Source organism: Urocitellus parryii, chromosome 14 (genome assembly GCF_045843805.1).
Source record: "Urocitellus parryii isolate mUroPar1 chromosome 14, mUroPar1.hap1, whole genome shotgun sequence".
Classification (NCBI taxonomy): domain Eukaryota; kingdom Metazoa; phylum Chordata; class Mammalia; order Rodentia; family Sciuridae; genus Urocitellus; species Urocitellus parryii.
This window is the reverse complement of record NC_135544.1, coordinates 57871929-57892273: the sequence shown is the minus strand read 5'-3', so window position 1 is coordinate 57892273 and position 20345 is coordinate 57871929. Positions and strand designations below refer to the sequence as shown.

Sequence of the window (20345 nt, the reverse complement as noted above, 5' to 3'; positions counted from 1 at the left end):
AATGTCCAAAAAGGGTTAGCCCTTGTCCGGGCTCAACAAACATATCCTGATGTGCTAATGGCCTTTAATGAGGACATTTGCCACCAGTTAAGTAACTGGAACTGACAGAACAGTAAAACAAACCCTCTCTGTGGTTCGGAGTTGCAAATTGCTATTTATCATGGGACAGTTGCTGGACAACTGCATGTCTCAGCACACGTACGTGTGTACACACATTCAAATACAGGGGCTGCTCTCTCCTGCCACCCAGGGACATTGCAGCAGGCCATGACATCACCTAGCCCACACTCTAAGATACAGGTCATAAGTTAGAGTGCTTTATCACACAACTAATGGACTTTTTTTAAAGTTAAGGAGGATGAAATTTGGAATAAGACTCCTATTTGCAAAAGCTGGGGTGCTTGCTACCTCTCTAATGAATAATTTATGGGTCAAGGTGATGGATAGCAACCCTCTGCCAAGGGCTCTGTTGAAGCTCAGCTTTCTGTATATTTAAGATCTCCATTGGTTACCACTGCACAGAACAACAGTTTTTAAGTTTTTGAGTTCTTGAGTTAATATCTTATGCATCATTTTTCAACTTTTATCAGAAAGTTTTATTTTCTTTAAAATGTATAAGATTTTAACTGACGTTTTCTTTCAGTGTCATCTTCTAAACTCAACCAAAGGCCAAAATGCTGATGGCAAACCACATCTCTTGCTTTACAACAGGACTCCAGGGAGAACAGGACTCCATGGGGAACAGGATTCATGAACGATTCCTTTAGCAATTCTTAGCCACTCACTCTGTTGATAGCTGCCATGTGTACTTGCAAGCATATTTATAATTATAAGCAAATATGTTTGTGGTCCTCCTGGTTTGGAGGTTGTCACTTTCCATCATCACCATCTGCTGGTTTTCAAAGTTTGTTTGCTGCTGTTGTTTCCCTTGGGATGTCTTCCCCAGAGAACATGAAAAACTACTTTGATAAGCACACATGAACTTTTCTTCACCTTGCTTTGGTTAGAAATCCCACTGAGAGCACTTCTACATGAAAACTTTTTAATCTCTGAAATCATTTGTCAGGTCCTATTATACAACTTTTTAAAATTGGTGTGGTATGTGTTTAACATTTTATAAGCCAGATGTGGAGGTACACGCCTGTAATTCCAGCTACTGGGGAGGCCAAGGCTGGAGGATCACAAGTTCAAGGCCAGTCTAGGCAATTTGGCACAACCCTGTCTCAAAATAAAAAGTAAAATGGGCTGGAGATATAGTTCAGTGGTAGAATGCTTGCCTAGCATGCATGAGACCTTGGGTTCAATTCCCAGTACCACCACCAAATATATATATAATACAAGCTTAAGATATATGAGAGAACATTTGTGATCAATTCAATATCTCTAAATCAGCTGGCCAAACATTAACATTTTGGATTCTCAAGGGATTCCAATTATTGTCTCTTTCTGAAGTTTTTTAAAGAACAGAATATATTACATCAGAGTACCACAGTTTGGACTACCAATAAAATTAGACTTACAGGTTCCTGAAAGATCATCTAATCCCCTGCAGGGCTGGGACCCTCCTGATAGCATCCCTGTACCTGAGCATCCAAGCTCCCACTACTGTGAGTAATAGGTGTAATAGAATAACAAGGGGAGAACGAAGGCCCCAAATAACAGGGCTATTTTCATATTCTAGCAGATGGGCTAGAGAAATAGGTCATCTGGTCTGGTTACAGTGAATTCTTTCCAGCAAATAGTAAATGATCCTGATCCACAAATACTTCTGTGGTCTGAAGGCACGGCAGACGTTCAATCAAGTAACAGAGACCACTTCTGTTTATAGCAGGAAGGGAAAAGGTCTTCACAGCTCTACCCTTGAACAAACGCACTTCCCCTTCCTTCACACCTACCTGCCCACTTGCTCTCAGAAGCACCATGCCCTTTGTTCACAACTATCCTGCTTACGCTTGTCTGCATCAAAGTGTCAATTCTGAGCACAGCACTTGGCACACAGTTAGGGCTCAGGGACCTACAACCATTTCTGCTACAGATTAAGCATCCCTAATTTGAAAATCTAAATGCTCCAAAATCAGAAACTCTGAGTGCCAACCTGATGCCACAAGTGGAAATTTCTACACCTGACTTCATGTGATGAGCTACAGTCAAAACACTGGCATAAGAAAATACTGTATAAAATCACCTTTGGGGGCCTGCTATTGTGGTTCACAGGCAGAGTGCTTGTCTCACATGTGTGAGGCACTGGGTTTGATCCTCAGCACTACCTAAAATAAACAAAATAAAGGTATTTTTTTTTAAATCAACTTTGGGCTATGTGTATAAAATGTATATGAAATATAAACGAATTTTGTGTTTAGATGTAGGTCCCATGCTCAAGATACATCGTTATATATATGCAGATATTCGCAAATCCAAAAAAAAATTAAAAATCCAAAATCAGTACAGTTCTGATCCTAGGTATTTCAGATAAGAGCTACATAGTACCAATAGGGCTGTGTCTCCTTAGACTGGAAGCCCTTTAAGGGCAGAGACCATATCATACCTAAATCCCATCCAGATTTTTAATTTTATACAGGTGACATTCTCAGGACCAGGAAAGCCCCAGATTCAGGAATAATGTGTTCTAAGAAAGACCTTCTGCTTGCCCTGAAAGGAAGACAGGCATCAGAAGCAGGGTAGAATTTACACAGCATTCAAACTAGATTCTAAAACAGTACTTTCTAATTTAAAAAAAAAAAAAAAGCAGACTGGTCTAAAGAACGGTATAAGTCCGATCACACAAGCGTGCCCCCTGGGTGAGGAGTCTGTCCAGCGTGGTTTCTGTCACGCAAGGGGGCAGGACCAGCATGCACACACACCAGAAGGAGTTGTTAAACCTGATTTAAACTGTGCTAAGACAATTCCGTGAGAGTCCGGGAGGCAGGGGGATGAATTGCTGACTTGGCACCCTACCAGAGTCAGGATGGGGGCAGGGATTGAGGAACGGAGCAGCCCCTGGGAAACCAAGTCCAAGAGAGCTGGGAGTGCTCTCCCGCAGTTTTCAGGGTAGGCTTCTAAACCCCAGCCCTTGAACTCACAGCAGCAAGGACTGCTCGAATGGCACGAGGGTTTACACGCACGTTAATACACACCGTTAGTGTTAGGGGCTTTTCTCTACTGACTTCCCAGTAACTCAGTAAAACATGGAGGAACAATGTATCCCCATTTGATTGCTGAGAAAACTGAGGTCCCTCAAGGAGGCTACTTATTTGCTCAAAGCCACAAAGCTAGCAAGCAGTGGTGTTTGCAGCTTTCCCAGCTCCTTGCTGGTCCAGTTCTCTCTTCTCCAGGATGGAATGGGGGAGGCTCTCGTGGGAGAGTCACTGGGAAGAAGGGATCGACTGGAAGAAATTCCATTAATGAAGCAACAGCTGACAACACAAGATCGCCATCCCCAGACATAAAACACAGACATGAGAATCTCAAAAGCCTAAGTCAAGGGCTGGTCAGCACAAGGCCCTGGCCAGGCACCCACCAGAAAGGGAAGCCTGAGTGGCTACGTCACCTGAGGTGCCAACCCTGAGGCTGACAAACAGGGTTTGCTATGTTCTCGATCCTTGAAGAAGGAAAGGGACAGAGATCCTAATTCGTGTATTTGTTTCACTTAAGTGTTTAAAGTAGAAACACTGTTTGGATTCAACAGTCCTTGATGAGGTCAAATAAATGAGAGTCACTACAGACAGTGAAATGGTTAAAGTGAAAAACTGGTTTTGGAGCTCAGGCGTCACCTCAGTGAATTGCCACATTCCCCCACAAGGCCAAATAAACAGGCAGTGGGGCCTGGGGGGAGGGCGAAGGCTACCTGGCCACTCTCCTGGCTGCAATCAATAGGTCATACAAAGTGCTGCCATCTCCTTAGGGGGGACAATGTGGATTGCAGGACCCAAGACTAAAGACCAAGAGCTGTGCACATACAGGTAAGGTGGTCAACGAGAGTCACCTCTCATGAAGAGTGAATAAACTGAGGTGCCACCCAAATACCCCTTAGGAATCCAAGTCTCCTCTGGGAGCCACCTGTCCAGAATGGAAGCTGTTGGCCAAAACCTTGGAAATAGTAAGTCACAAAAACCATGCTGTTAGGATGACAGATATCCTAGTGGCCAATAACATTTTAAAAACCTGAAATAAGCTGAATATTGGAACTCGTCTGTTCTAAGAGCCAGATGGCTGAGTAGCCAACAGCAATGGCTCTGTCTGGCTAGAAAGGGAGAGACCAGGTGTGGCAAGTCAATTTATAATCCAATTTTTGCTTTTATTCTGAATCTCCAGTAGCTATCTGTGTTTCATGCTTCAGGATAAGGACGGCACCCCAGCCCGTGACCCTGTCAGTCTCTCCTGGGAGCAGGGGACCTGAGGCCCTAGGACTGGCTCATCAACAAGGCTGCCAAATGTTCAGGAGAGGCTTGGCAGGGACACGCAGAGTCTACAACCAGACACACAAGCCCGTCACCTCCACCTGTGACCACCACCTCAGAGCCTCCACTTCCCCACGGCACCTGTGGAGTTGGGGATGTACACACCTCACAGAGGCCAGCCCCTACACAGTGCCTGGTACCTGGGACACAACAGGGGTGTTTCTGTCCCCCACTTCTGTCCCCTAGACCCATGCTTGAGAGCTAAATGAAACCACAAGAAACTCACAATACTTGGAAGCCACTGCTGCAGGCATCCAGGAATGGAGGCTGGGCCAGGCTATCCCACCAGAACCCACTACCGACTCAAGGAAAGCCAGAAAACGACCACAGGTGAATCACTAATTCATTGAAATCACAACCACTGATTTCAGAAAGAAAGAGGGACTGACACATCCAAGCTATTCCCTGTCAAGGCCTGCTGACCAAAACGAACCAATCCCCGGGTCCAGCGCTTAGAGCCCCTGGCAAAGTCAGAAGTCTCTGCCTCTGGAGCCCAAAGGCAGTGACCAGTCCCTGCCCACCTCCCATACCTCACTTTCAGCAACGGGCTGCCATCCTGCCCTGCTCCTCAGGCCTAAGTCTCAGTCTTGGTGCCCTGCCAGAGTGGTTCAAGGCCAGCTGCCAACCTCCCCAAGGCCAGGCCTGGCCAGCCTCGGGGAGCAGATCTGGCTCACACTGGCGCAGATCTGGCTCACATTGGCACAGATCCACACTTGAGTATCTACTCACTAGGAACCCAGAGCAAGAGGCACCACAGAATGAACCCTGGCACCCGCAAACGCCTGCTGAATGCTCAGCCCCTTTGGATGCACCAAGCAGAATGTTCAAAGCCTGAGATTCAGAGCCTGCCCTTGAAGAACCTGGGGCCCAACTGAGCTTCCACCTGGCTCACGCTGGTGCACGCGCACCTCGAGTGCTCAGAGCTACATTCATAAACTTGTGTTGTATAATGAGATGAATGAATGAGCATTTGCCTCTTTCAAGAAAATGCAAAAAAAAAAAAAAAAAAAATCATCCAGCAATCTGACACTGAATCCTGGAAAAAAAAATGTCTTTTAGAATTAAGCTCTTAAAGTTGGACAGATATCCATGGTAAGTTTTTAATTTTTTTGACATAAGTTAAATAAGTTGAAATAAAATATTATGAATCTAAAAAAGACCAGCCAAGTGACCAGAGCTGGAAGGAGACAGGCCTGTTGCCCCCACAGAAAGCAGAAAGTCAGCCTGAGTAAAGAGAACCAGACATCACACAGAAGACCATTGAAACACAATGCTGGAAAGCTGAAAGCTGGGGAGGGGACCTGCCCAAGGCACCAACCACTCTGAAAGGACCCTCAGGTGGCTCTCTGGAGGAAGTCATTTGAGGAATGTTTATGACCCAAAATTGTGGGGCTGAGAATGGGTAGGAAAAACAGGCTGAATGAGGGTTTATCCCACTCCTAGCTCAGGAGAGCCATTCTTGGATGTTTTTCCTGAAAATGTTATCAACCACTAGCAACAACATTAACCAGGTTAGATATTTTGAGCCCATGTGACAAAATAAATGCAGGTTGATCACCAAGGGCAGATGGCCCACACTCACAAGTTTTGAGAGCCGTGAGAGATGAAATTGACACTCAGGAGGCCAGGGGCCAGGCCTAACCCAGCCCAGCCCTGTCCTGTCCTGCCCTACCCTGCCCTGCCCTGGGAGGACAACAGACATCAAGTTTTGTACCAATATCAGGCGAGCAGGTGGAGAGTCATCTTTAGCTCAGGGGCCAGCAGACCTTTAGAGTTTCTGAAGAAAGGGTACTGAAATGGTCACAAAGATTAAATCACATCTACTTTATCAGAACTATTACAGAATACACAGATGAGAGCACAACAGGAAACCTCATATGTATATTATCAAAACTGATATTCCTTTAGGAATGTCCTAAGAGCTATCACTGATCAAAGACTTACATGCCAGTCGCTTGCTAGGCATTTCACAGACTGTACCTCCTTTAATCCCCCACAAATAATCTATGAGATAAATTCCATGTCATCCCCATTTTCCAGATAAGCAAACTGAGACCCGGGGCGGTTGAGCTATTTCCCAGAGCCACAGAGATAGAAAACAATAGAGCTCAGCTGTGATCTCAGAAGTGTCTGATTCCAAAAGCTTTGCTCTTTCTACTCTGCACAGCCAGAGAAAGCGTGCACAGAAGGAAAGCCTAGATGGGATGAACTCCCAAAGCTCCCTGCTCCTAAACTCCTGAGGTATGGAGAGGTTAATGTGCACTAGAGACTGGCACTGGGTTAGTCAGCTTTCTGTCGCTGTGATAAATATCTGGAAAAAAAAAAAAAAAAAAGGAGGAAAAGATTGACTTTGGCTCACAATTTCAGAGGTCTCAGTCCAAAGTCGGGCGGGCTCCATTGCTAAGGGCCCGAGGTGAGGCCTCGAGCATCACAGAGGAAGGGAGTGGCAGAGGAAGGCAGTTCAAGGCAGTTGGGAAGCTGAGAGGAAAGAGCTGGGGACAAGATATCATCCCCAAGGCCACACCCCCAAGCACCCACTCCCTTCAACTAGCTTCCACCTCCTAAAGTTTCCACCACCATTTTGTTAGAAATCCCTTAATGATTTTATCCACTGGGGAGGTCAGTGTCCTCCTGATCCGATCACTCCCGAAACCCTGTCTGAGCACTGCTGCACTGGTGACCCAGTCCACAGCACATGGGTTTTTGAGAGACACTTTAAATCCAAACCATAACAGGCATGGAAGAGAAAATGGGCATTTTGAAGCAAAGTAGCAAGTGCAAGCAGGAGTCTCCCAGAATCAAGCTCCATTTTTTTTTTCTTTTTTTTTTTTTTTGCAGTGCTGGGGATGAACCCAGGGATTTGCGCATAGGAAGCAAATGCTCTACCACTGAGCCACATCCCAGCCCTACAGTAGCTGTTCTTATGTCACCATTTACAGATACTCCAAAGAGAAGGCACATTGAAACAGCGTAGGTTGTAAAAGAGAGCTCAAATTTTGCAATTATGTGACACTGCACAAATGACCTCACCTCTCTGTGTCTCAGTTTCCTGTGCCTGTAAAATGAAAAAACACTGGCGCCTAGCCCAAAGACAATTTGGATATTTAATGAGACAGTGATTTTTTTTTCAAAAGTACCTTGGTTTTTAAGAGTCATGAAGCTCCTCTTCCTAGATATTCTGATTCCCCAGGTCCAAGGGAAGCATAATGAGAAAGAAAATACTAAGAAAATGCACATCAGGGGCTGGGGTTGTAGCTCAGTGGTTGAGCGCTTGCCTCACATGCATCAGGCACTGGGTTTGATATTCAGCACGATAGATAGATAGATAGATAGATAGATAGATAGATAGATAGATAGATAGATAGAGTCCATCTACAACTAAAAAAATATTTTTTTAATGAAAATGCACATCAAATCAGAGTACACAATAAGGGGTATTGACCAATAAATAAATAAGAACAGGAGCCAGGCACAGTGGTGCATGCCTATAATCCCAATGTCTTAGGAGGCTGAGGCAGGAGGATAGCAGATTCAAGGTCAGCCTCAGCAACTCAGCCAGGCCCTAAGCAACTTAGCAAGAGCCTGTCTCAAAATTAAACATAAAAAATAAAAGGGCTGGGGGTGGAGGCAAAGGGCCCTGGGTTCAATCCCCAGTACAAATGTGCATATGCACACACAAATAGGCACCAAACTCTAGGTGGTGGTGAAGAGCCAAATGTATGAGAAGATCATAGTGGGAATTTGCACAAATGGGAAAAATAGCACATTTTAACAATAACAATGGCAGTGTGAATGATCTAAGGGGAAAAAATCAAAACCTTGCAAGAATTCTGTGTTAACAGTCACAACCACTATAGGGACTTCTGTCACTATCCATCAGACTGCCATCTTATTATGATCACAAAGGCCAAACAGTAAAAATATCCTGCCCAACAATAGTGTAAAAGTACTAAAAAACAGAAACAAACCTACTGTCCACCCCGTCCAAATTAGAAAATTACCTACCTTAGAACAACGGTCACTGCCCATCAAGAAAGACGAGTTACAAAGCCAGAGAACGGTCAACCTGCACTTGCTGCAGGATGGGAGGGCAAGCTAAGAAGACACACCTCCGCCATCAGACCAGAAAGGTCAAGGCCAAGAGGGCAGTAAGATAACCCACCAAGTGAGAGAGGAAGGGACACTAACTTGGTCACCCAGCCTGAAATGACAGGAAAGGAGGCCCTAACGCTCACCAGAGCCCAGAGAGGAGATGTCTGAGCACCTCAAAGAAGGTAAGAGAAATGGGCTGCTGGGCCCAGACAAGGGTCCGGATGCAATGTGGGGTTCTCCCAGGGCCAGGACGTGGTGCGTAAGGATCTGAAGACCAAGGCACAGGAAATCATGAAGGCTGCAGAAGGCTGTGCCTCTTCCCAGCTGGGTGACCAGTGGCACCAGCACATAGCCAGTCTTGAAGTGTCTTGGGGAGGGACATGGCCACACCCTCCCTTGCCATCAGTCAGACCTGATGTCATTAAAATTCATGTTTTCCAGAAGTTCTGCAGAGAGCTGGGGAGGCGGTAGCCAGAAGCATAAATAACAGAGAGGACACACCATTTTCTCTAATTAACGTAAACCATGAGTAGCAGTACTGTGGCAGGGTTCAAGATGCTCTTAAAGAACACTAAAAATACTTCCAAATGCCTCAACTTCAGCTTGAGTGTTTAAGTCACACTTTGCATTTTAAAGATGGCCAGGAGAAGACCCACAGAAGCAATGAGGTATGTAGTTAATGAGTGGAGTGGGCCTAGAATTTATCATCCAGAATACCCAATGGACTATCCATCCCCCTGACTCTCCCCCATGCAAGCACTATCAATATACAGGCCAAAGTCCTAAAGGCGGGGACCAGACATAATTAACTGTGGGGCCCAGAAGAGACCTTCCCAACATCAACCCTTCTCACCAACCAGCAGAGACCTGTGTGGCCCCCAAGGGCAGGTGAGCACACACCCCACACCCGGCACATTCTAAGTCCTGGCCTAGTCTTCCAATGATTTAGCAGACTGCAAGCATCCCTGGGTCTATAGAAACTCTAAGCAAAGAAGTGTCCCTATAGTGTGCCTTTATCTGAACATACAAGTAAAGTACCCCCCTACCCCATGATTCCACTTTCTCAGAACCTACTCCAGAGAAAACTCACAGGTGCTGCAAAGAGCCCATGTGCAACAATGTTTTTTTTGTAACAAATATTTGTAACAGAAAAGGATCAGAAGTAACTTTCATGTCCATATACTAGGAAAGGAGAAACAATTGTTTAGCCTTCTATTTCTAAAAGAGATTGAGCAAGCAGGAATTAAATAAAATCAAGAAGACCCTGCTGTGGTCTATGAACGTGCAGTTCAGTGCACTTGACTTTCTGTAAGCCCTGGAGGCATAAATGTAAATATGCAAAGCATCTGAAGAATACCAGCAGCCCTGGGAGGGTGGTCAGCCTCTGGGGAAAGGACTGGGATTAGGAGTGGTGGTCAAGGAAGAAGCTAGTCTGGAGGATTTGCATTCTTTTCCCCTACAGAGAATGTGTTCATGTATTACTTATATAATGAAATTTTCATGCAATCATTTAATTTTAAAAAAGGAAGAAAGAAAAGAAGCAGACCCTGCTCAATACATTTTTATAATGAATTTAGGAGTGATCTTCTCAAGTCTAGTTCAGCTTGCCAGGAGGCTGAGAGCTGAGCAGCACGTATCTGCATTCCCAGCCAGCAGTGGGCTTTGCCACACAGATCTTGTTTCAATCTTACAAGCACAACTCTGCAACTCCATAACTCCAAGGACTCTTAAATTCATAGCCAACCGGTTGGAGGGAGAGGCAGGAAAAAAAAGAGAAAGCATGTCAGGGGACTGCTGGTAATCCAAAGGGATGTCCCAGGAGCAACTCCAGTTCTAATCCAGCAATTCAGCTTTCCAACACAACAAATTACAACACGCACAGGCACATAGGCGCACACATGACCACGTCTCCTCCACACAAGGATGAGCTGACTGTGCCTTATACTCTTACATCTGGGAACTGGGATTCCTTGCAATGAAAGGAAAAATCTGAACTTCTCATCAGACAAATGCTAAGACATTATTATTTACTTTCTGGGGTCACCTAATCATATAGGATACTGATGAGGTTGTTGTTGTTGTTGTTGTTACTTAGTTTATGCTTTGCAGTGCTGGGGGTCAAACCCAGGACCTCATGCAAGCTAGGCAAGCTCTCTACCTCTGAGTTACACCCCCAGTCCCAACAGTGATTTTTAAACACACACACACACACACACCCCTTCACCTCTTCAAAGCACTACTTAGAGAGTCCTTGGAAACATACAATTATAATATTAAAAACTGACCAGGCAAAACTATAATGATAGAAATCAGATATGTGGCACTTCCTGTAGGATTACCTGGAAATGGTCCCAAGGAACATTTCTGGGGGGATGGATATGTTTTATTGCTATATGCATTTGTCAAAACTGACTAAACAACAACCTTGCAATCTGAACATTCCACCATATGTAAAATGTGCCTCAATTAAAAAAAAATTTTATATATATATATATATATATATATATATATATATATATATATATATATACCAAAACTCAGCCTCTCTCCCAGCTACAGCAGAACTGTAAGCTGTCCTGTGAGACACTGGAAATCTCTTTGTGGTGCTATGTAAGGTGCATGAGTAGCCATAAACATGACTAACATGGACAGAGGACACAGGAGTTAGGACAGCACAGCAAGAACAATGTGAATGCAGCAGCAGAAGAAAAACAGAGGAGAGCAAGTTTTAATTCCCTGCACTCAGTTACTGGATATGGTTGTTTTTACTAAGAATTTTATGACTTCCCAGTACTCAAAGGGGAGAGGGGGAGGCTGAGAAATGTTCTTTCTTATTTTGTTCTTTTTAGAAAAAAAAAAAACTATATGTTGGTCTAACTTTTCCCCATCCCTACTATATGTGGCCCAGGAAACCAATTCAATGCCGTTCACCAAGCCCAGCGGATGTGACAGACAACACACATGGCAGAAATGATGCAGAAATAAAGGAGGCCATTATTTAGCTCTAAATAGCCAAGTTCTGCCTAAGCGTGTTACACACACCTAAAGCTGCTATTCCTTGAGTTGATGGGCCCCCAAAATACTCTCTTCCATGTCAAAAGAGAGCACTTCCTTGCCAAATACCAATTTTTCAAATGCCAGAATAAGAGCATGAATCACATGGAGACAGAAATCATCTTGTGATCTTCTCCAAGGATGAGATAAACCACTATGCACTTTGCAGAACTCAATAAGCTCTTGCAATGTGAGTTAGCCCAAGCACTGCCCCCCAATACAACAACAAAATTAAAGAACCAGGGTGTATTTTAAGTAAACCTTATGTAAGCAAAACTTGAACAAAGTTAAGCTTAATCAAATTTTCCACGTGTACGCTATAAAGCATAAAAATTTTAAAATATTTAATTCAAACTACAAACTTCCCATTATTAACTAGATACATGCCTACCTGCAAAAATCCTCATCAAAAGTCTCTTTAAATGTATCTTCCCCTTATTCTCTCTGTCACTAAGCTACAGAGTAATCAGAAGGTTCAGTCCCATCTCTGTGTCAGGATGGTATTGAACTCGCTATTCTGGTGATTTGAATCCACAGTGTGACATGAAGGAGCAAGGGACACTCAAGGGTACTTCCAGGTCCTCCACAGCCAAGCGAGGATCCAGCATCCAACCCTAGGACTTCATCTTGATTGAGTCAAGAACTGGCCAATCAATAATCACATTATTTTGTGATAACCTATTTGGTTATTATCTAAACCTATTTGGCTCATTATCTTCTGCTTCTTCCCCCAGTTTCTTACTTTTCCTAAGGACCAAATTTCATTTTCAGCAGCCCAGGGGCCACAAACTGAGTCCCAAGCCACATTACAATCGCTAAAATGATCCCAGAGTCTTTCAAAAATGTTAGGAGCAGCGCTAGGTGTGGTGGTGCATGCCTGTAATACCAGCCACTCAGAAGGCTGAGGCAGAAGGGTCACACGTTTGAGGTCAGCCTTGGGAATTTAATGAGATTCTATCTAAAATAAGAATTTTTTTTAAAGGGCTGGGGTGTAGCTCAGGGGCAGAGCACCATGCCTAGCATAGGCAAGGCCCTGGGTTCAATCCTTGTGTGTGTGATCATGCACACACAAAGAAACTTATTTATTGGAACCTATTTTTAAACATTTTTTTTAATTACATGATGTTGATTCACACTATGCCAATGACGGCATGTCCTCTATTCCACGTGATCTTTCAGCTTCAACAAGTCACATAACAAATGACCCTGGGGACTGGAAGTGGTTTGGGAGGTCTGCCTAACTCCTGCCCTCCTCTTCCACAGCATCCCCAATTGACCCACTCAGCCCAACTTGAGTACTTCCAACAGGAGGCTCAGTGCTTCAAGGGCACACAGGTCCACAGTTGAGCAGGTCGGCCAACTAGAAAATCCCTTTACGATTGATATCTGTTCTCCCCATCTTTAGGGGTAAAGAGAACCTTAAAGTCCATCATCTGCAGCATAATTCTACAAAAAAGGAATCTGCCACTGCAGAGGGTAAACAATTGGTCCTCCTGTGGGTCATATCCGACACCAGGAACAAAAGCACCGAGTCCGCTCATTCCCAACCCCCAACAACCATGGCAGTGTTGGAAGGTGCTACCGTGTACCCGGCCCAGGAGTGTGCTCCAGTCACTCCCTAGTCATCATCCCAGTCTCCCTTCATAGATCATGTCTCGCTGGCTCTTGTTCCTTTTGAATTGTGATTCCCCAGTTGTCCAAACTTAATGACCATGGTCATGAAGAAAACCTTCTGATTATGAATGCTGAGTATTTAAAGCCTCACCCCACTCCTGGCTCACATTAAACTCATGACCTGCCTCTCTCAGTGGCCTGCACCAACCTCAGGTCAGGAACTGAATCTTATCTGGTGACGCCTGTGTCCAACCCAGGGGTTGACACACAGCCATGGCTTCCCGACAGTCATCACTGAGCACACCGTCTATCCCATTCTATCAACAAAATGTTTTTAAAGTAGCAGTATTTTTCCCCCTGGCAAATAATTAAAATGTGAACAAAAGAAGCTGAGCATGGTGATAAACGCCTATAATTCCAGCAACTTGGGAGAATGAGGCAGGAGGATCACAAATTCAAGGCCAGCCTAGGCAATGTAGTGTCTCAAAAAAAAAAAAAAAAAAAAGGCTGGGGATGTAGCGCCATGGTAGAGCATCCCTGGGATGACCCCTAGTACAGGGGGGAAAAAAAAAGTGACTAAAAGAAAGTCATTCACCTTGACCCACCTAGAAGCAAGCAACCAGTATCATATTTTTGGTATTAGTATATTAGTCTATTTCCTTCCAGTCATTTCCTACATGCATTTTTTAACATTTGAAATCATATTGTTGATGTACATTAACTTTTAGCAGAAAGATTCTTCCCTGTTATTTCAAAACTATTTCTACATATTATTTTTTGTAACTTCTTAACACTTGTCATAAAGACACACCCATCAGAATTCACCTGTTCATTATCTCCAACCCACACCGCTGAATGTTTAGGTTGTTTCCAATTTTTCACTATAGATTTTTGTTGTTGTTGTTGTTATTTCAAACTCTGAATAATCTCTGTGCATAAAACATCATCTACATCTTTGATATGGTCTCAGGTATATCCTCAGAAGAGAAATTCTCAGAATGCATGAACATGATATAGTAAGCGTTCACAATTTTAAAATTAAATCACACTTTACATTTATTCCTTACTGACATTTTCTTTTTTCCTTTTTTAATTTGGACTTCTCATGCTCAATGATTTTGAACCTTGAGTTATCTGTTAAATAAGCAAACCCTCCCATGTCCGTGCCACCAACAAATCTGAGGAGCACAGCTTCTGTATCTTCATCCACAACACTGGGAAAATGCTGAACAGATCAAAGCCAAGAACAGAACCCTATGGCACTTTCAGACCTGGTTCCAGGCTGACTCAGGGCCAATAATTAACAATTTTTGCATATGACTGTCAAGTTAAATTAATAACACCATCCAGCCCACTTTACCACTTCTGATTTAATATGGACAATTGTGTCTCAGGAAACCGTTCAGTGCATCACTAAAGCCAAAACATACCACAGCTGCTACCTGCTTCCCCTGGTTAGTAACCAAACCATCCTGCAAAAAGGAGATGGATTTACTTGATATGATTCAGGTGACTTCTGGTTAGCCTTGTAGCCTATAGCCACATATTTTTAAGCAAAATGTATGCCAGCCTCAATTTTAATTTTTAATGTTATAAAAGCAATATTTTTAAATAACTGAACATTGTCCTACCTATAAAGAGCAGGATGACCACTAATCAGTCCCTCTGTAGCTCACCTGGGAGGAACTCTGAATCATGGGAGGTTATGGATTCCTTGGAGTACACCAGACTGATCTAGACCAGAGACCTGAACCTAGGTCTTCAGGTGGTTCCAACCACGCCAAGTTTTCCGGAACCATTTGCATCAATACCTGTGCCTGAGCCAGCTATTCCATGATCATTATGAGTCTCTCAGGATCCTGGATGCCTGCCTCCTGGGGTGAGACTGGGAGTAAGGAAGAGGAGAGAAAAAGGGCCCAGCCCTTTTCCTGGTTCTTCCTTTAGCACTGGCTCACAGAACCAAAGCTTCTGAGAATCTAATGTCATAAGGCATTGACAGCCACAACTCACAGCTCACCAAGTTATTACCCCAACATCATCCTCTGACACAACCATACCAGCCAGAAATGGGAAACAGGGAAGTCTGAGAGACACTGGCATCACTGGAGATCTGCCCACCATGCAGAACACAGGTCAAAGCCCTCTCTAACAAATACCATTTAAATAAATACCACTGTAAAAATACTTCCATGTCCCCAATAGCATCTCCTCAGAAAGTGCCGCTGGCTTGCCTAAAACAAACTGCTTGCCCATAAATATTTCAGATTCCATGTTACACTCTTTCCAAAACACTCCATGGCCACCGGAACCCAAAAGATAGCTGGCTTGACATTCGAGGCTCTTGAAAACGGAGGTGACAAAGCCAAATATCTACAGGCTTCAGCAGAGAACGTAAAGAAATTGGACCAAGGCCACAGAAAGCATTGGGACCATGAGAACTGGGAACCCTAAGGTCTTGTCCAGAAGGACAGCCACCCCAGAGCTCCAGATGACTGCACGAATCCTTGACTGTTCCCAATAGTTTTAAAAACTTCTGTGTTGTCCAAACTAGAACCTACCTGTAGACTTAAAACATTCTGCAGGCCACCCCTTCACAAACCCTGTACTACCTAGGACCCTAAACCACCTTTCCAACCTCATCTCTCACTCTGCTCGCACAACAGTCTTCAGTTCTCACACAAGCACTGTGTATGCGTTCCTAACCCCAAGCTCTGGCTCCCTCTGCACCACGCGGCACCAGAAGACACCCCAACTGCTCATCCCAGACTTCCTTCCTTTTTCCAAAGAAGTTTTCCAAGCCACACAGTACACATTATTCCCCACTTCTTTAAATCCTAACATGCTTATATTTCATTTTGGCATTTAATTGTCTTACCTTGCTCCTAATCTAATGTATACTTCGTCTCTCCAACTAGACTGTGAACTTTCCATCTCTCTCTTACGCCTCCTTCTACCTTCGGCACTGGGAAGGGTAGCTCTGCACACTAGCAGCTTAGTAAATACTTACTGAATGTGAAAATTCTCTCTGGGCTCTTTAAACGGTGGGTTATGCTCCATTAGAGAGTGGTTAGATCAACTTGGTGGGAGACAATAGCATTTTTTAGTAAGAAAAAATAGAATAGGCAGTAAAAATGTCAGAGAAGATTATTACCCCAACCAAAGGAAAAAAAAAGGCAGTACTTCATAAACTAAGATTTTTTTTTTACATACATGATCATATATGGTAGATCACAATGTAAATTTTAGTTCTTAGTGTAGGTCATGGTCAAAACAGGGCAGAAAACACTGCTCTACAGTAAGTAAGTGAGCTCAACCACTGCTCCATGCAATTAGTTTTTCGATGTTCAGATATTCCCTATAAAGGGAAAAAATATCTGTTCTGTTCCCCCTTAGGTTCCCCTTCTAGGTCTTCTTCCCCTGCCAGTTCACTCATCCTGCATCTCACAGAAACAAGGAGGCTAAGTAACTGTAATTACATTCTCAGCTCATTCAGCAACCTTTTGCAATCATCCTTCAAATTCAGATGTTTCAAGTTGAGGCTTGGGGAATTTGTTCAGCAAATCACCCTAAATCACCCTTGCAACAAAAAAGCAGAATTCAGAGCTCAGGAAAAATGGCACCAGCTAGCTCCCTTCTGCCGCAGGTCACCAGAAGCAGGGGAACTGGCAACTGGATCAGGTTGGGATGGACCAAGCCCTATAAAAGGCAATATCCTAGGCCCAAAGTTCTCTCCCCTTTTTTTTAGATCATCTAGATGCTCCATCCTCCCCTGGCACAAATGGGACACTGGGACTAACCCAACGAAGCAAAGTTCAACATGCTTCAGAGCCCAACAATTTACACCTTTAGCAAATTCCATTCTAACTTCTCTCCAATTCCACTCTCATGATTATGAGACTAAATGACCCCATTTTCCTAGGAGCACTAATTACCAAAAGTTGCTTCTCCAACCTCAAGGTCAACAGCAGGCAGTGCCACGTGATTTGCAATGCAAGAGGGATAAGCAGAAGCCCTCCAAGTCAGAACCTGTGTCCAACTCACATACTTAGCCGGCTGTCTGGCCAAGAAGAACCCCCACTTATTCTGAGTGCCTTTCCTCTCCCTCTCCCTAACTATACCCCCATGGGTTCCCACCAATCTCAGAGCCTCAGTTGCTGGCAGGACACCTCCATTTGAATATTGTGGCAAACACAGGAAACTTCTCTACAGGCTGAGTGTCAATTTCTTCTCTGTACAACACCCATTTCCGATTTCTCAAATTACCAACTACAGCAATTCCAAGGCCCTGGCGTATAATCAATTTCCACAAAGAATTAATTTCCATTCATCTCTTCCTTTTGCCCTACCCCGGACAACAGATGATTTCAACAATAATGTTTCTAAAACTCACCCTCCTTTCCAGTTCCAATTAAACCCAGTCCAAATTCCTGTGCACTCCACAAGCACAACAGCCTACTAGCTGATCTGTCTCCTAATATTACTTTCAAAAACCTTTCCAAATGCTGTTTCCTTACATCACTCTCTGGCCCCCAAAAAAACTTCACTGTCTCCCCAGTACACACAGGGTAAAGTGCAATTCCCCATTCTGGCTTTCTAGGACTTTCACAATCTCAACCATTGTTCCTCTCCATCTTTATCTCCTACTGTTCAGGAAACATTCCAAGGTAGCCAAGGCCATCTCCTTGTCTCTCCGGAAAGCCACGTTCAGTACCATTCTGTGACCCATCTCATCTTCCAAGAATATTGTGCTGCAGTTCCTGCCCAGGCTCCTTTCTCTGACCCCACAAAGCACCTATATCTACACCTCAAATTTGGACAGTTAACTGTGTCGTATCTGGAGGTCTTATTTCACAGGCTCAAGTCTTTCTGGGTCCTGTATGAGATTCTAAACCCTAGAGGAGGTCATCCCACAGATCTTTTGTAGCCTTCCTAGCTTCCACTGTAGTCCTTCTCTTGACTCTGGGTTTGTCACTGACTTAATCGGAACATGCAAAATATATTTCAAAACCAGTACTCCACATCCTATCCCCAATTGTAACATTTCCTTTACCTGCTTATGCCCCCATAACGTGCACTAACTTAGGCAGTCATACCATTTTACTTTGAACTTGAGCTCTCAAATCACTTTCACCTAGTCGATAGACTTCCTGAGGCCTTAGATTTCATTTGTGCCTCTTGGCATCTCCCAGAGACCACAGCAGCTCCTCAAAAGGATCTGTGGAGTTGAAGGTAATGCTATGTTTCCAGCTTCCTCCAAACCAGGAACTTCTGTTTACACAACACCTCGAGGAGGGTGTTGGAAAGCCTTCAATACCTGTTGATCACTCACTTTGAAGAAACTGCCTAGCTGCTCCTTTCTGCAAAGGGGGTGCAGAGAAAGCAATGACTGCCTGGTGGCCTGGCATCATGGGAAGGAAGGTCTGGTGGAAGTCCTCCAAAGCCAGAGAGCCGCCCGATAACAGGAGGCAGAGCACACCTCTCGCTTGGCAGGTGGGCTTCTTGAGATCGCTAACTCCGCCCTAACGCCAAGAAACTGAGCCCGAACTCCAAAGCAGGGAAGAAAATGCTGCCTTTGAAATTGTTTGCACACGACAAACTCCAGGTCCAGGCCCCCACCCAGGCACCCCATATGTCCACAGTGCCACCGCCAGGAAAAGACAAGGACCTGGGGTAAGGAACAGGCAGGCTGAGAACACGGGGACTGAGAGGGTAATCGCCAGAAGCGGTTTGAGAGAGGGTGGGCGACAGCCAGCCGGGTGGAGGGTGTGTCGCGCCGCGGGTCAGGCAGCCCAGCGCTCGCTCGCTCGTCACGGGAGTGGGCAGGAGCGCCAGGGGCGCCCGGCTGGCGGCCCAGCCAGAAAGGATCCGGGAGGACGCAGGTTAATCGATCAGTCAGTCTCCCTCCGGAGAGGCGACTCCGGACCACCGCTCAAAGTTGGGAGGGGGATCCGATGCGAGCGCCGGCAGCGGCGAGATAAACAAGGCGGCGCACCGGAGGGCGCGCGGCCACCCCAACCCGGCCACCCGGCCAGCGCCGGCACTGCTGCAGCGGCCCCGCGCCCCACCCGCCGCTGCCCCGGCCGCGCGGGCCTCCGGGCCCCCGGCCGCGGTCCAGGCCCCGAGGGCGTGCAGAGCGTGGGAAGTTCCCGGCCGCCCCCGTCCCCGGGCTGCAGCGCCGCCAGGTCCCCGCGCAGCTCACCTCGGCCCGCCACGAGCAGCAGCGCGGGCCGGGCAGCTCCCGCTCGAACCGCTCGGCTCCGGGCTGCAGCCGCCGCGGCCCTGCCCGCCCACCGGCGCGGCCCGCAGCCCCGCTCCGCTCCGCTCCGGCCGCCCTCCCGCCGAGGCTCAGTTCGCGCCCACCTGGCCGGCCTGCCCTCCCTCTCCGGGACACTGCGCTCACGTACGCGGCCGCGGCCACAACCCGGCCCGGATTCCCCGCCCGGGAAGGGAGCGCAGGAGCAGCCAGACTGCGAGCGGACGGGCGAGACTCGGGGACAGACACACCCACCCCGCGCCGCCCAACCCGCGCGCCCCCAGCCCCAGGCGCCGCGCGTGCACGGGCCTGCGCGCCCCTCCTCGGCCTCGCGCACTGGCCCCCCCACCGCCCCCGCACGCCAGGGATACACACCCCCAGTCGCCCGTAGACAGTCGGCGCTCAATAAGTGCCTGAGCAACTCCTCAGCACATGCGCACTTGAACCTGACCGAGTTGTGACCCACCCCCGCCCCCGCCCCCAAATCGGAACCAGCAGCTGCAGCCCCGAACCAAACTTGAGTGTATGCCTCTTTTTTTTTTTTTTTTTTTTTTCCACTGAACCGCAAACCCAGCCAAAGTTTCTCGCTGTTGTTTTTCCAGGCCTGGCTCTGAGACAAGCTTCTCCGAGAGAGACCGAGCCCTCCCCAGGGCGGGAAAGGAAGCCAGAAAGCTCCGGGCGCCGCGGACCAGAGCTTGGAGGGGACGATGGGGACCCAGGCCGCGCAGGCCCGGCTCCCCGAGCGGGTGCTAAAAACCAACGTTTCCATTTTCCTTTGGGTTGTTTTCTTCCCCGCTTTATGACATTTTACTCGTTTGTAGTTGTAAAATGAGGCGTTATTTACCGTTTCTGGAAATAAATGGGAGAAAGTTAAC

General features: G+C 46.0%; 1 protein-coding gene across 3 annotated transcripts in view; it reads right to left on the bottom strand.

Annotated features, from left to right (window-relative positions):
• Positions 1-19852, bottom strand: part of Znf395 (zinc finger protein 395) — a 37136-nt gene extending 17284 nt beyond the window's left edge. The window contains exon 1 of one of the 3 annotated variants that reach the window (XM_077792415.1): positions 19846-19852. The gene's annotated coding sequence lies outside the window, so the exon portion shown is untranslated. Of the gene's footprint in view, positions 1-19416; positions 19490-19621; positions 19692-19845 lie in introns of those variants that run through there. The other 2 variants (XM_077792416.1, XM_026398870.2) reach the window with 2 other exon arrangements.
• Positions 19853-20345: the final 493 nt, after the last annotated feature.